Genomic DNA, 15000 nt, shown 5'->3' on the forward strand with positions numbered 1-15000 from the left:
GTACGTTATAAGAAATTAATCGGTCAGTTGAATATTCGGGAGCAGTAATTTAATCGTTCAAATTTTTTTCTTGTTTTATTATTTTTTTAGTAGTCTTATAGTAGTCTTAGATTTTTCATTTTGATGAGGCCTCGCTTTGAGGAATTCATGGAATAATCCATTTTCATGGAATAATGAATTAAGGAAGAAAGGATATGAGTCTACCGCTTACAAGAAAAGATCTCATGATAGTCAATATGGGCCCTCAACACCCATCAATGCATGGTGTTCTTCGACTGATCGTTACTCTCGATGGTGAGGATGTTATTGATTGTGAACCCATATTAGGGTATTTACACAGAGGAATGGAAAAAAATCGCGGAAAACCGAACTATTATACAATACTTACCTTATGTAACAAGGTGGGATTATTTAGCTACTATGTTTACAGAAGCAATACAGTAAATGCACCAGAATTCTTGGAGAATATTCAAATACCACAAAGAGCCAGCTATATTAGGGTAATTATGTTAGAATTAAGCCGGATAGCTTCTCACTTGCTATGGCTTGGACCTTTTATGGCGGATCTCGGCGCACAGACTCCTTTTTTCTATATTTTTAGAGAGAGAGAATTAATATATGATCTATTTGAAGCTGCTACAGGTATGCGAATGATGCACAATTACTTTCGCATCGGAGGAGTAGCCGCCGATCTACCTTATGGATGGATCGATAAATGTTTAGATTTCTGTGATTATTTTTTACGCGGAGTTGTTGAATATCAACAACTTATTACACAGAATCCAATTTTTTTAGAGCGAGTTGAAGGAGTAGGTTTTATTAGCGGAGAAGAAGCAGTAAATTGGGGCTTATCGGGACCGATGTTACGAGCTTCTGGAATACAATGGGATCTTCGTAAAGTAGATCCTTATGAGTCTTACAACCAATTGATTGGAAAGTCCAATGGCCAAAAAGAAGGGGATTCGTTAGCTCGCTATTTAGTACGAATTGGTGAAATGAGGGAATCCATCAAAATAATTCAACAAGCTGTAGAAAAAATTCCTGGAGGACCTTATGAAAATTTAGAAGTCCGACGCTTTAAGAAAGAAAATAATTCTGAATGGAATGATTTTGAGTATAAATTTCTTGGTAAAAAACCTTCGCCCAATTTTGAATTGTCAAGACAAGAGCTTTATGTAAGAGTAGAAGCCCCAAAAGGTGAATTAGGGATTTATCTAGTAGGAGATGATAGCCTTTTCCCCTGGAGATGGAAAATCCGTCCACCCGGGTTTATTATTTGCAAATTCTTCCTCAGCTAGTTAAAAAAATGAAATTGGCTGATATCATGACGATATTAGGTAGTATAGATATCATTATGGGGGAAGTTGATCGTTGAAATGATAATAGATAGGGTAGAGGTAGAAACTATCAATTCTTTTTCGAAATTGGAATTATTAAAAGAAGTCTATGGACTGATATCGATTCTACCCATTTTGACCCTCCTTTTGGGAATAACAATAGAGGTACTCGTAATTGTGTGGTTAGAAAGAGAAATATCTGCGTCGATACAACAACGTATTGGTCCTGAATATGCTGGCCCCCTGGGCCTGCTTCAAGCTATAGCAGATGGGACTAAGCTACTTTTTAAAGAAGATATTCTGCCATCCCGAGGAGATATTTCTTTATTTAGCATTGGACCCTCTATAGCAGTCATATCAGTTTTATTAAGTTTTTTAGTTATCCCTTTGGGATATCATTTTGTTTTAGCCGATCTTAGTATTGGTGTTTTTTTATGGATTGCCATTTCAAGTATAGCTCCTATTGGTCTTCTTATGGCAGGATATAGCTCAAATAATAAATATTCTTTTTCAGGCGGTCTACGAGCTGCTGCTCAATCCATTAGTTATGAAATACCATTAACTTTTTGTGTGCTAGCAATATCTCTACGTGTGATTCGTTAAAATAGATCTTTTTCCTATAAAATCCATTAACTATTTATATTCCTTTTCTTATTTAGTATTTGGGTTGGTAAGTTAAACTAGATAGCTATATGAGTGAAACAAAACAGCTTATAAATTTGTAGTAAAAAGAAAAAATCTCATTTCCTACGTACAAGAAAAAAGTGGAAGTAAACATAAGCAGTGTAAACTCTTTATCCCAAGGTTGATATTTTTTAATTAGTCATCATATCTTGAAGCGGCCAAGAATAAAGGATTCACGATATGGAATTCCATTACTAGAATACTCCTAGTTATTACTATAACTTAATAATCCATAAGAAGAATCCACCAAAAGTTAGTGAAGGGTTAGGAACACTAAAGTACATAAAGGATTAGTAATGGAAAATCTAAAACATTAGAGATTTTTGCCCATAAAAGGAATCATAATAAGGACTTGCAATTTGTAGAAATTATCAAGTAGTACTTTCTTCGGATTCCGATCCAGAGTATGTTCCCATTCACTTGTTAAGGAAATGGCTATCAAGAACGAATTAACCCTTTATCCATTTTTTCTTTTTAAATACCCCCTCCCTGGGGAAAGAAGAATAGTAAAAAAGATATGGAGTGCACTAGAAAAAATTTTCATTATTTCCTTCCTCTATCCATATTCATGCAGAATTGCTCATGAACTAATACCCAACTCTTTCCATTTATTAATTGAATTCCTATAACAAGTAACAAGTGTTTTATTCCAAGATTAAGTTATTACTGAACAAAGAAAAATTTTCATTATATTATAAAGGATGAGATCAATTCGGAAGCGCTTTTTCTTATTCTAGCAGACGGAATTCCTTTGGTCTAATTTAGGACTTTCAAATCTATTTTATTTTATCTAATTCTATCTACGCCCCCGGGGCTAGGAACAAAACAGTCCTTTCCTTTTTCTGATCATAGAGAAGCCGTATGAAGCTAAGGTTTCATGTACGGTTTTGAAATAGCGGTGGGAACTGTGATGTTATCACCGACTATGATTATCTAACAGTTCAAGTACAGTTGATATAGTTGAAGCACAGTCAAAATACGGTTTTTTTGGATGGAATATTTGGCGTCAGCCTATAGGTTTTCTGGTTTTTTTAATTTCTTCTTTGGCAGAATGTGAAAGATTACCCTTTGATTTACCAGAAGCGGAGGAAGAATTAGTAGCAGGTTACCAAACTGAATATTCCGGTATCAAATATGGTTTATTTTATCTTGTTTCTTACCTAAATTTATTAGTTTCTTCTTTATTTGTAACAGTTCTCTACTTGGGCGGGTGGAATTTATCTATTCCCTATATATCCTTTTTTGATTTTTTCCAAATGAATAAAGCAGTTGGAATTTTGGAAATGACAATGGGTATATTTATTACATTAACTAAAGCTTATTTATTTCTCTTCATTTCTATCACAATAAGATGGACTTTACCGAGGATGAGAATGGATCAGTTATTAAATCTTGGATGGAAATTTCTTTTACCTATTTCCCTGGGCAATCTCTTATTAACAACCTCTTCTCAACTTGTTTCACTATAAATAAGATAATACAATAATAGTAAGAATATTTTCAACACAAAAGCTCTCTCAAACAAGAGAAAGAAACATATCTTTTTCATAGATATTTAGAATGAATATGTTCCCTATGGTAACTGGGTTCATGAGTTATGGTCAACAAACAATACGTGCTACAAGGTACATAGGTCAAAGTTTCATAACTACCTTATCCCACACAAATCGTTTACCTATAACGATTCACTACCCTTATGAAAAATCAATTACACCAGAGCGTTTCCGAGGGCGAATCCACTTTGAATTTGATAAATGTATTGCTTGTGAAGTATGTGTTCGCGTATGTCCGATAGATTTACCCGTTGTGGATTGGAGATTTGAAAAGGATATTAAAAGAAAACAATTGCTTAATTATAGTATTGATTTCGGAGTTTGTATATTTTGTGGCAATTGTGTTGAGTACTGTCCAACAAGCTGTTTATCAATGACTGAAGAATATGAACTTTCTACCTATGATCGTCATGAATTGAATTACAATCAAATTGCTTTAAGTCGGTTACCAATCTCCATAATGGGAGATTACACAATTCAAACAATTAGGAATTCGTCTGAAAGTAAAATAAACAAAGAAAAATCTTCGAATTCAAGAACGATTACTGATTACTAAACTTTGATTTTGTCTTTCTGTTATAAAAATCTAATAATTCTTTATTAAACTTTAAAATTAAACTATAAAGAAAAACGAAAAACTACTGCTTATTGGAAATTATTTCTTATTTTAAATCAGACTAGATTTTCGTGATATAATATAATTTATAACTATAAGTTTATACACAAAAAAATACCCTAATCCTTTTTTCCTTCCTTGAATCCTTTAGTTTTAGTCAGTTCATGAAAAATTTTATACTATTAATTTCTTTTTATCCATAATGGATTTACCTGGACCAATACATGAGATTCTTATGCTATTTGGGGGATTTGTTCTTCTACTAGGGGGTCTAGGAGTAGTATTACTTACCAACCCCATTTATTCTGCCTTTTCGCTGGGATTAGTTCTTGTTTGTATATCCTTATTCTATTTTTTATTAAATTCCTACTTTGTAGCTGTCGCACAACTTCTTATTTATGTGGGAGCCATAAATGTCTTGATCATATTCGCTGTAATGTTCGTAAATGGCTCAGAATGGTCTAAAGATAAGAATTATTGGACTATTGGAGATGGGTTCACTTCACTCGTTTGTATAACTATTGTTTTTTCACTAATGACTACTATCCCAGATACGTCGTGGTATGGAATTCTTTGGACTACAAGATCAAACCAAATAGTAGAACAGGGTCTCATAAATAATGTTCAACAAATTGGAATTCATTTAGCAACCGATTTTTATCTTCCGTTTGAACTCATTTCCATAATTCTTCTAGTTTCTTTAATAGGTGCAATTACTATGGCTCGGCAATAAGAAAACTTAGAAAAAGTACAAATTATAAGAATTGCAAATCTAAAATAAATAACTAAAGAATCACAATTTTGATTTAGTAAAATCCATCTACTGCCAACAAATACCTCCTTTTTTTTTTTTTTTTTTTTCTTTTGTTGTGTAATTGTTCTATTGTAATTAATTGAATCGGTTCAATTCTTGCCCTCATATTGAAATGAATCGAGATTGATAAGGAGTTAGTTAATGATGTTTGAGCATGTACTTTTTTTGAGTGTCTATTTATTTTCGATTGGTATCTATGGATTGATCACAAGCCGAAACATGGTTAGAGCTCTAATATGTCTTGAACTTATACTGAATTCAATTAATCTAAATCTCGTAACATTTTCTGATCTATTTGATAGTCGCCAATTAAAAGGAGATATTTTCGCAATTTTTGTTATAGCCCTTGCAGCTGCTGAAGCCGCTATTGGACTATCCATTCTTTCTTCCATCCATCGTAATAGGAAATCCACTCGTATCAATCAATCTAATTTATTGAATAATTAGACTTTTGAATAATTAGACATAGAATCCTCTAAACAAAGGCGCACATATTAAAATAAATAGAAATCAATACTATTTTCTTAGTATTATTTGAGAATATCATTTTTTTTAGTAGATTATTGCATAGTATTCTTTTTCACTTAAATGAATTTTTGTATTTGTAATTCATTGATATTGCAATTTGAATATTGCAATAATTTATATTGAAAAGACGATAGCCAATTTATTGGCTAATTCGAATTCGTCTGTACAATTCGTAAAATTCTTTCTTATTTCTTATTTATTGTTGAAATCCAAAATTAAAGTCTCTTGGCTCTCTTCACGCTTTCTCACAAACAGATTAAAAAATAGATTTTTTTTTTTGAAGTTTGGATAAACCATTGCTTCGTCTGGTGTCTACAATACATATGACTCATTATAGTACTAATTTCATTTTTACCAGATCGAAAAATTTTATGTTGAAAAGAAAAATTTATAGATCCAATGTCACATTCCGTAAAAATTTACGATACATGTATAGGATGCACTCAATGTGTACGAGCTTGTCCAACAGATGTATTAGAAATGATACCCTGGGATGGATGTAAAGCCAAGCAAATTGCTTCCGCGCCGAGAACCGAAGATTGTGTGGGTTGTAAGAGATGTGAATCTGCCTGCCCGACAGATTTTTTAAGTGTCCGCGTTTATTTAGGGCCTGAAACAACACGTAGCATGGCTCTATCTTATTGATACGTTACAAAAAACTTCACTCGAATCGTCTGATTCCTCTTTACCGAAGAAGCCTGTGCTCGAAATAATCGAGCACGGGCTTTTCTGGTCAAAACGTATCTTGTCTTTATCACTTTATCATGAGTTATTTTCCTTGGTTAACAATACTTGTTGTTTTGCCGATATTTGCAGGTTCATTAATTTTCTTTTTACCTCATAAGGGAAACAAAGTCGTTAGGTGGTATACTATATCTATTTGTTTATTAGAATTCCTTCTAATGACTTATGCGTTCTGTTATCATTTCCAACTGGAGGATCCCTTAATCCAATTAAAGGAGGATTATAAATGGATAGATGTCTTCGATTTCCACTGGAGATTGGGAATCGATGGACTTTCATTAGGATCTATTTTATTGACAGGATTTATCACTACTTTAGCTACTTTAGCAGCTTGGCCAATTACACGGAATTCGCGATTATTCTATTTCCTGATGCTCGCAATGTATAGTGGTCAAATAGGATTATTTTCTTCGCGAGACCTTTTACTTTTTTTTATCATGTGGGAGTTAGAATTAATTCCTGTTTACTTACTTTTATCCATGTGGGGGGGGAAGAGGCGTCTATATTCAGCTACAAAGTTTATTTTGTATACTGCAGGCGGTTCCATTTTTTTCTTAATCGGAGTTCTGGGTATGGGCTTATATGGTTCCAACGAACCAGGATTAGATTTGGAAAGATTAATTAATCAATCATACCCTGCAACCTTGGAAATACTTTTATATTTTGGCTTCCTTATTGCTTATGCTGTCAAATTGCCGATTATACCCCTACATACGTGGTTACCAGATACCCATGGGGAAGCACATTATAGTACATGTATGCTTTTAGCGGGAATATTATTAAAGATGGGAGCATATGGATTGATTCGGATCAACATGGAATTGTTACCTCATGCTCATTATCTATTTTCGCCCTGGTTAGTAATAATAGGAGCGATCCAAATAATCTATGCAGCTTCAACTTCTCTTGGTCAACGAAATTTCAAAAAAAGAATAGCTTATTCCTCTGTATCTCACATGGGTTTCATAATTATAGGAATTGGTTCCATAACCAACATTGGACTCAATGGAGCTATTTTACAAATATTATCCCATGGATTTATTGGTGCTACACTTTTTTTCTTGGCAGGAACCGCTTCTGATAGAATGCGTCTTGTTTATCTCGAAGAACTGGGGGGAATATCTATCCCAATGCCTAAAATTTTTACCATGTTTAGTAGCTTTTCAATGGCTTCTCTTGCCTTACCAGGAATGAGTGGTTTTGTCGCAGAATTAGTAGTATTTTTTGGACTAATTACTAGTCCAAAATTTCTGTTAATGCCAAAAACACTAATTACTTTTGTAATGGCAATTGGAATGATATTAACTCCTATTTATTTATTATCTATGTTACGCCAGATGTTCTATGGATACAAGCTATTTAATGTTCCAAACGCAAATTTTGTGGATTCTGGACCACGAGAACTCTTTATTTTAATCTGTATCTTTTTACCAGTAATAGGAATTGGTATTTATCCAGATTTTGTTCTCTCCCTATCCGTTGACAGGGTAGAGGCTCTCTTATCCAATTATTATCCTAAATAGGTTTGCTTTTTTTTACTCGTCTGCTCTATTAATGCAGAAATAAGTAAAAAAGTATATAATGCAGAAATAAGTAAAAAAGTATAATTAGATCTATCTCGAATTTTTGAGAACCCTTTGATAAGGCGTTCAAGGGGTTCTCAAATAAAACATAAAAGTAAAAACCTTCATTTCATGAAGGTTTTATTTTATGTAATCATTTAGGTGTTAATGTAAACGAACCATAACTATGTAAGCCTATTCCTAATAGATTTATACCAAAATAACAAATCCAAATTATAAGAAATCCTATCAAAGCTATAAGTGCAGAATTCGTACCCTTCCAATTTGGATTTGTTCTACTATGTAAATAAATTGCGAATATGGTCCAAGTAATAAATGCCCAAGTTTCCTTAGGATCCCAATTCCAATAGGATCCCCAGGCCTCATTAGCCCATACTGCTCCACAAAGAATACCTACGGTTAAAAGGGTAAATCCTAGGCTAATGACACGATAACTCCAAGAATCCAAACGCTCCGTTAATTGATATTTGTAATAATTTGGAAATGAAGGGACAGAGGTTCTTTTTAAAGCACTTCTTTTTGCATAAAAATATTTAATATCACTAAAGAAAAATGTTTTATTTAAAACATTTTTTTTCTTTTTAGAAAAGAAATGGAAATTATTTCGAAATCTAATGATTAGAATAGCGGCAGATAATAAGGATCCGCACAAAAGAGTTGCATAGCTTAATAACATCATACTGACATGCATCATTAACCACTGAGATTGTAGAGCAGGTACTAGTATCGTGGATTGATGCATTTCAGTTAAAAGACCCGATGTGGCAAAGCCTTGCGTTAAAATAGTACTTGGCGTAGTTATTGTGCTTAAATCATTTTTAGAGTTCTGTATTTTAGGAATGGTATGAAGAATATACAGGGCCCATGAAAGGAAGATCAATGACTCATATAAATTACTTAATGGAAAATGTCCCGAGGAAGCCCAACGAGAAACTAAGAATCCTGTTATAGAGAAAAAAGTAACTATCATTCCTTTTTCTGACGAATCGCGTAATCCTCCAAGTTCACGAACTAATAAGGTTATAAAATGAATCGTAATCACAATTGAAATCGTTGAGAAAGAGATATGAGTTAGTATATGTTCTAAAGTTGCAAATAGCATAAGGGGAAGGTCCCATTACAAAATTGTAAATTTCGAATTGATTTCTAATCTATTGTATTCTTTTTCAAGAATGCCGCCACTCGGATTCGAACCGAGATGCTTGAGCACTGCTTCCTAAGAGCAGCGTGTCTACCAATTTCACCATGGCGGCTAACTTCAAATAATAGGTAACTTAAAAGAATAATAGCTATTATCTTGGGAATCGTCGATATTGGGAAAGTCCATAAAATTTAGGAACATTAGAGTTTTCATTAAAATAGACTTCGTTTGGTAGTATCGTTTCCATTTTTTTTTTTTACAATAAACTCTTGCTTTGCCCAATAGAAACACAAACACTGCTTGAAAGAGTTGGAACTTCTTTTTTCTAACTTGCAATTATAGAACTAATTTTTTCTAATTAATTTCCCCTTTACATTTTGAAAATTCTTTCAATACAATGAAAAAAATCCAAAAGGGTTTCTATTTAATGATGAAATTAAAATAAAATGGATAAATAGAAAAGGCTTTTTGGATTTTTTAAAAATTTCTAGAATGAAAGTCTTTATGCTCTTATTAATAAGATTTACTAACCTTATGATTTTGGAGAAGATAGGTGGAAGTTGTAAGTCCTATTGTAAGAATACTCCACTTTTCATAATTTTCCTAATAGAATATGAGGATTCTATTAGGAAAATTATGAAAAGTTCATTGATAGGAAAAGAATACTTAGCACACAGTATACCAAACAAAACTTTTTTTTTCTTGTATATATAAGATAAGAGGGGTTTTTTGTTCTAAGAATATTGTACCGAGTAATTCGACACATAAAAGTACATTCAAAGAAGAATCCAAATTATTAAATAATTGGAATTCTTTTTTGATAAGTCAATTCATATTATTCCAAAATCTTATTATTTGTTTGTTGCCCAGAAAAACCCTTTGGTTTTGGATGCTCATTACCGCTCGAAAATGATCTTGATTTTACTAAAGAATAAGATTGTACTATGGAAAAATAAGTCTTTTTCTTCCAAATATTTTTACGAATACGCTTTTTTGACATTGAAGTACGTTTTTTTGGAACTGCCATTCAAAAAGGAAATTACTTTTTTCTAGTTGTATGTGAAAGACATCTATTGCTGCAAATCAATCCTTCTTTCTTCTTTTTATTAGTATTTATACTTAGATACTGAAAGATACTTAAATTTTGAATTATTTTTTACTTCATTTTGTCTAATGCGGATAAGACAACAAGAATTTTTTAACATTTTTTCTTTATATATTTTATACTTTTTTTTTAATAATATAGAATATATAGAAGGGTTTCTCATTTAAATCTATTTATATCTATTTATATATCAAGTATACTCCATATATAGATATATGGTATGGAAGCCTATCCCCCATATAAGATAAGACGGGGGGATAAAAAGAAGGGAAAATGAAAATAGTTAATTAAGTTCAGAATGGTATTCCATAAAGGAAAGGAATTCCAATCAAAACAAAAAATACTGAGTCTCTTAAACAAGACATTCTAAAACTTAGGTAATTTATAGTCATTAGAATTTTAGTTCTATATGAAGTAAGGACTATTCGATAATTTCTTATAAACATAGGTTTTCATTGGAATTCACTCAATCAGTTAATTATGGAACAAGAGAGCTGTTTCATCTTTGTTTTAAAGAAATATAAAAATGAATTATGAATAGAAAGTAAAATGATTCCACTTTTTTTTTTTTATTTTTATAAATATCTTTATTTAGTTAATAAAATAACTTCGTTACCTAGTTATTTTATTAACTTTTTTAATTTAACCAACTAAACCCATTCTTAATTTTTAATTATTTCAATGAGATAAATTTTGGAAAAATTAAGAATTTCAGTATTTTTTCTTATTCTTTTTATTTATTCTTTCAGAAAGAGATAAGAATTGGTTTGGTGAATCGGAAACAATTTTATAGAAAAATTGAAGTAAAAATTGAAGTAAAAATTGCAATTTCTTTTCTTATGGAACATACATATCAATATGCATGGGTAATCCCTCTTCTCCCACTTCCAGTTATTATGTCAATGGGATTTGGCCTTATTCTTATTCCGACAGCAACAAAAAATCTTCGTCGCATATGGGCTTTTCCTAGTGTTTTACTCTTAAGTATAGCTATGGTATTCTCAGTTCAACTGTCTATTCAACAAATAAATGGAAGTTCGATCTATCAATATCTATGGTCTTGGACCGTCAATAATGATTTTTCTTTAGAATTTGGATACTTGATTGACCCACTTACTTCTATTATGTTAATACTAATTACTACTGTAGGAATCCTGGTTCTTATTTATAGTGATGGTTATATGTCTCACGATGAAGGATATTTGAGATTTTTTGTTTATATAAGTTTTTTCAATACTTCCATGTTGGGATTGGTTACTAGCTCCAATTTGATACAAATTTATTTTTTTTGGGAACTCGTGGGAATGTGTTCTTATTTATTGATAGGCTTTTGGTTTACACGACCAATCGCAGCGAGTGCTTGTCAAAAAGCTTTTGTAACTAATCGTGTAGGGGATTTTGGTCTATTATTAGGAATTTTAGGTTTTTTTTGGATAACAGGTAGTTTAGAGTTTAGGGATTTGTTCAAAATAGCTAATAACTGGATTCCTAATAATGGAATTAACTCTTTACTTACTACTTTGTGTGCTTTTTTATTATTCCTTGGTGCAGTTGCGAAATCCGCACAATTCCCTCTTCACGTATGGTTACCCGATGCTATGGAAGGGCCCACTCCTATTTCGGCTCTTATACACGCAGCAACTATGGTTGCTGCGGGAATTTTTCTTCTAGCTCGACTTCTTCCTCTTTTCATATCTTTACCTTTGATAATGAGTTTTATTTCTTTAGTAGGTACAATAACACTATTCTTAGGAGCTACTTTAGCTCTTGCTCAGAGAGATATTAAAAGAAGCTTAGCCTATTCTACAATGTCTCAATTGGGTTATATGATGTTAGCTCTAGGTATAGGTTCTTATCAAGCTGCTTTATTCCATTTGATCACTCATGCTTATTCAAAAGCTTTATTGTTCTTGGGATCCGGATCCGTTATTCATTCAATGGAACCTCTTGTTGGATATTCACCAGATAAAAGTCAAAATATGGTTCTTATGGGCGGTTTAAGAAAATACATTCCAATCACAAGAACTACTTTTTTATGGGGTACACTTTCTCTTTGTGGTATTCCACCTCTTGCTTGCTTCTGGTCCAAAGATGAAATCCTTAGTAATAGTTGGTTGTATTCGCCCTTTTTTGGAATAATAGCCTCCTTTACTGCAGGATTAACTGCCTTTTATATGTTTCGGATATATTTACTTACATTTGATGGGTATTTGCGTGTTCATTTTCAAAATTACAGTAGCACTAAAGAGAGTTCCTTGTATTCAATATCCTTATGGGGAAAAAGGATACCCAAAGGAGTGAATAGGGATTTCGTTTTATCAACAACGAAGAGTGGAGTTTCTTTTTTTTCACAAAATATACCAAAAATTCAAGGTAATACAAGAAATAGGATAGGATCCTTTACTACGTCTTTTGGGGCTAAAAAAACTTTTGCCTATCCGCATGAAACGGGAAATACTATGTTATTTCCTCTTCTTATATTACTACTTTTCACTTTGTTCATTGGATTCATAGGAATCTCTTTTGATAATGGAGGAATTGGTAATGGAATAGCAGAGTTAACCATATTATCAAAGTGGTTAACTCCCTCAATAAACTTTACCCAGGAAAGTTCTAATTCTTTTGTAAATTCATATGAATTTATTACTAATGCAATTTCTTCTGTAAGTCTAGCTATCTTTGGTTTATTCATAGCATATATCTTCTATGGATCCGCTTATTCTTTTTTTCAGAATTTGGATTTAATAAACTCTTTTTACAAAGGAAATCCTAAAAAAGAATTTTTAGATCAAGTAAAAAAAAATATATACAGTTGGTCATATAATCGTGGTTATATAGATATTTTCTATACTAGGGTCTTTACCCTCGGTATAAGAGGGTTAACCGAACTCACGGAGTTTTTTGATAAGGGTGTTATTGATGGAATTACCAATGGAGTGGGTCTTGCTAGTTTTTGTATAGGAGAGGAAATTAAATATGTAGGGGGAGGTCGAATCTCGTCTTATTTATTCTTTTTTTTATGTTATGTATCTGTGTTTTTATTCTTTTTTCTTTCTTAAGTTAAGGAATTTACAACAAGTCTCTTGCAAAAATAACTATCCTATCCCCTTTCTACAATCTCTCTATATCCTTGTTACATAAGGTAAGTATTGTATAATAGTTCGGTTTTCCGCGATTTTTTCCATTCCTCTGTGTAAATACCCTAATATGGGTTCACAATCAATAACATCCTCACCATCGAGAGTAACGATCAGTCGAAGAACACCATGCATTGATGGGTGTTGAGGGCCCATATTGACTATCATGAGATCTTTTCTTGTAAGCGGTAGACTCATATCCTTTCTTCCTTAATTCATTATTCCATGAAAATGGATTATTCCATGAATTCCTCAAAGCGAGGCTCATCAAAATGAAAAATCTAAGACTACTATAAGACTACTAAAAAAATAATAAAACAAGAAAAAAATTTGAACGATTAAATTACTGCTCCCGAATATTCAACTGACCGATTAATTTCTTATAACGTACTCTATTTTTCTTTGCCAAATAAGCCAGCAAACGTCGACGTTTTCCCAAAAGTCTTCGTAGACCTCTTTCCGATGAAAAATCTTTTTTGTGTAATTCCAAATGTGAAGCAAGTCTCCGTATCTTATTGGTGAAACTGAATACTTGAAATTCAACAGAACCCCTGTTTTCTTCTTTTTCTTCTTTAACCATAAATCCAAAAATTTTTCTACCTCCTTTCTTTTTCATGTATTTTTCTGATCAGGAAAAATACAAAATTATGTCAGTTATTTTGAAGTTATTCTAATCTCGTACACACACAAATTTGCAATTATTCATCTACTACTGGAATTTGGATTTATTTTATCGATGCAAATTGGATTTGGATAGAAGGGTACATTCTTTCTAATATTTTAGATAGAAGAAATGTTTCTTCTATCTAAAATATTAGAAAGAATTTTGCTGATTTATTTATTGCTATATGCAATTTATGGAATTGATACACCATTTAATTGATATCATTTAGCAAAATGAAACACAGCATATGCATCCATCTTTTGGCTCGAGAATTTCACGGGATAGAGATATGGTATAAGAAATAGACTATTAAGTAACTCTAAATGAATTGTGGATACATCTGTATCCTTAACATACTGAAACGATTGTCATTATTCGTATCAAACCAATAGCGATTCATACAAGCTAAATCTTCTAATCAATGGTGGGCCAATAATGAATTTTTTTGCATATGTATTAAGACGCTTGGCCTGATTTCGAAATTGTCCAGAGTTTTATTGTTGTTTTCATTGCAAAATGATGGGTCTCCTTCCATAACTTTCCAATTACGAGTACGAGAATTGAAAGACATGAAAATTCTCAATTCTCTACGGCGTCTAGTAGATAGAAACAAGAAAATCAGAAGAATCTTTCTCTCTATTCACTATCATTCCGCGTCTTCGACTTCTATTAGTTTCTTTTCTTCTTTAATGCAATAGCTATAGTTTGATATAAGAATCCATTTCTCAAAGTAATGGAAACCATTCTCTTATAGGAAATGGTTCGAAAATCGCTATTCCACCTTTTAGGTATCGTGAAAAGTGATACCTGTGAAGATCGTGCATTTCAGTCAAATTCAGATCCGTTTTTCGAGTCCATGATATAATATAACCAAATTGGATAGATCTTCCACCTGTTTAGCTAAGAAAGAATAGATACAGAGGTGGATAATAGATCGATATGAAGATCATGAGCTGCCCCATAATGAAATCGCCAGTAGTCGCGAATATCTCCTTCTTCCCTAATCCAAGATTGGAGAAAGAAGATCTAAGAGGGACCTATGGAGAATGTAGTCAGAAATCCATAATAGAGTCCGACCACAACGACCGAATTAA

This window comes from Triticum urartu, unplaced genomic scaffold, assembly GCF_056163025.1.
Source record: "Triticum urartu cultivar PI428250 unplaced genomic scaffold, HENAU_Tu73 scaffold1618, whole genome shotgun sequence".
Taxonomy (NCBI): domain Eukaryota; kingdom Viridiplantae; phylum Streptophyta; class Magnoliopsida; order Poales; family Poaceae; genus Triticum; species Triticum urartu.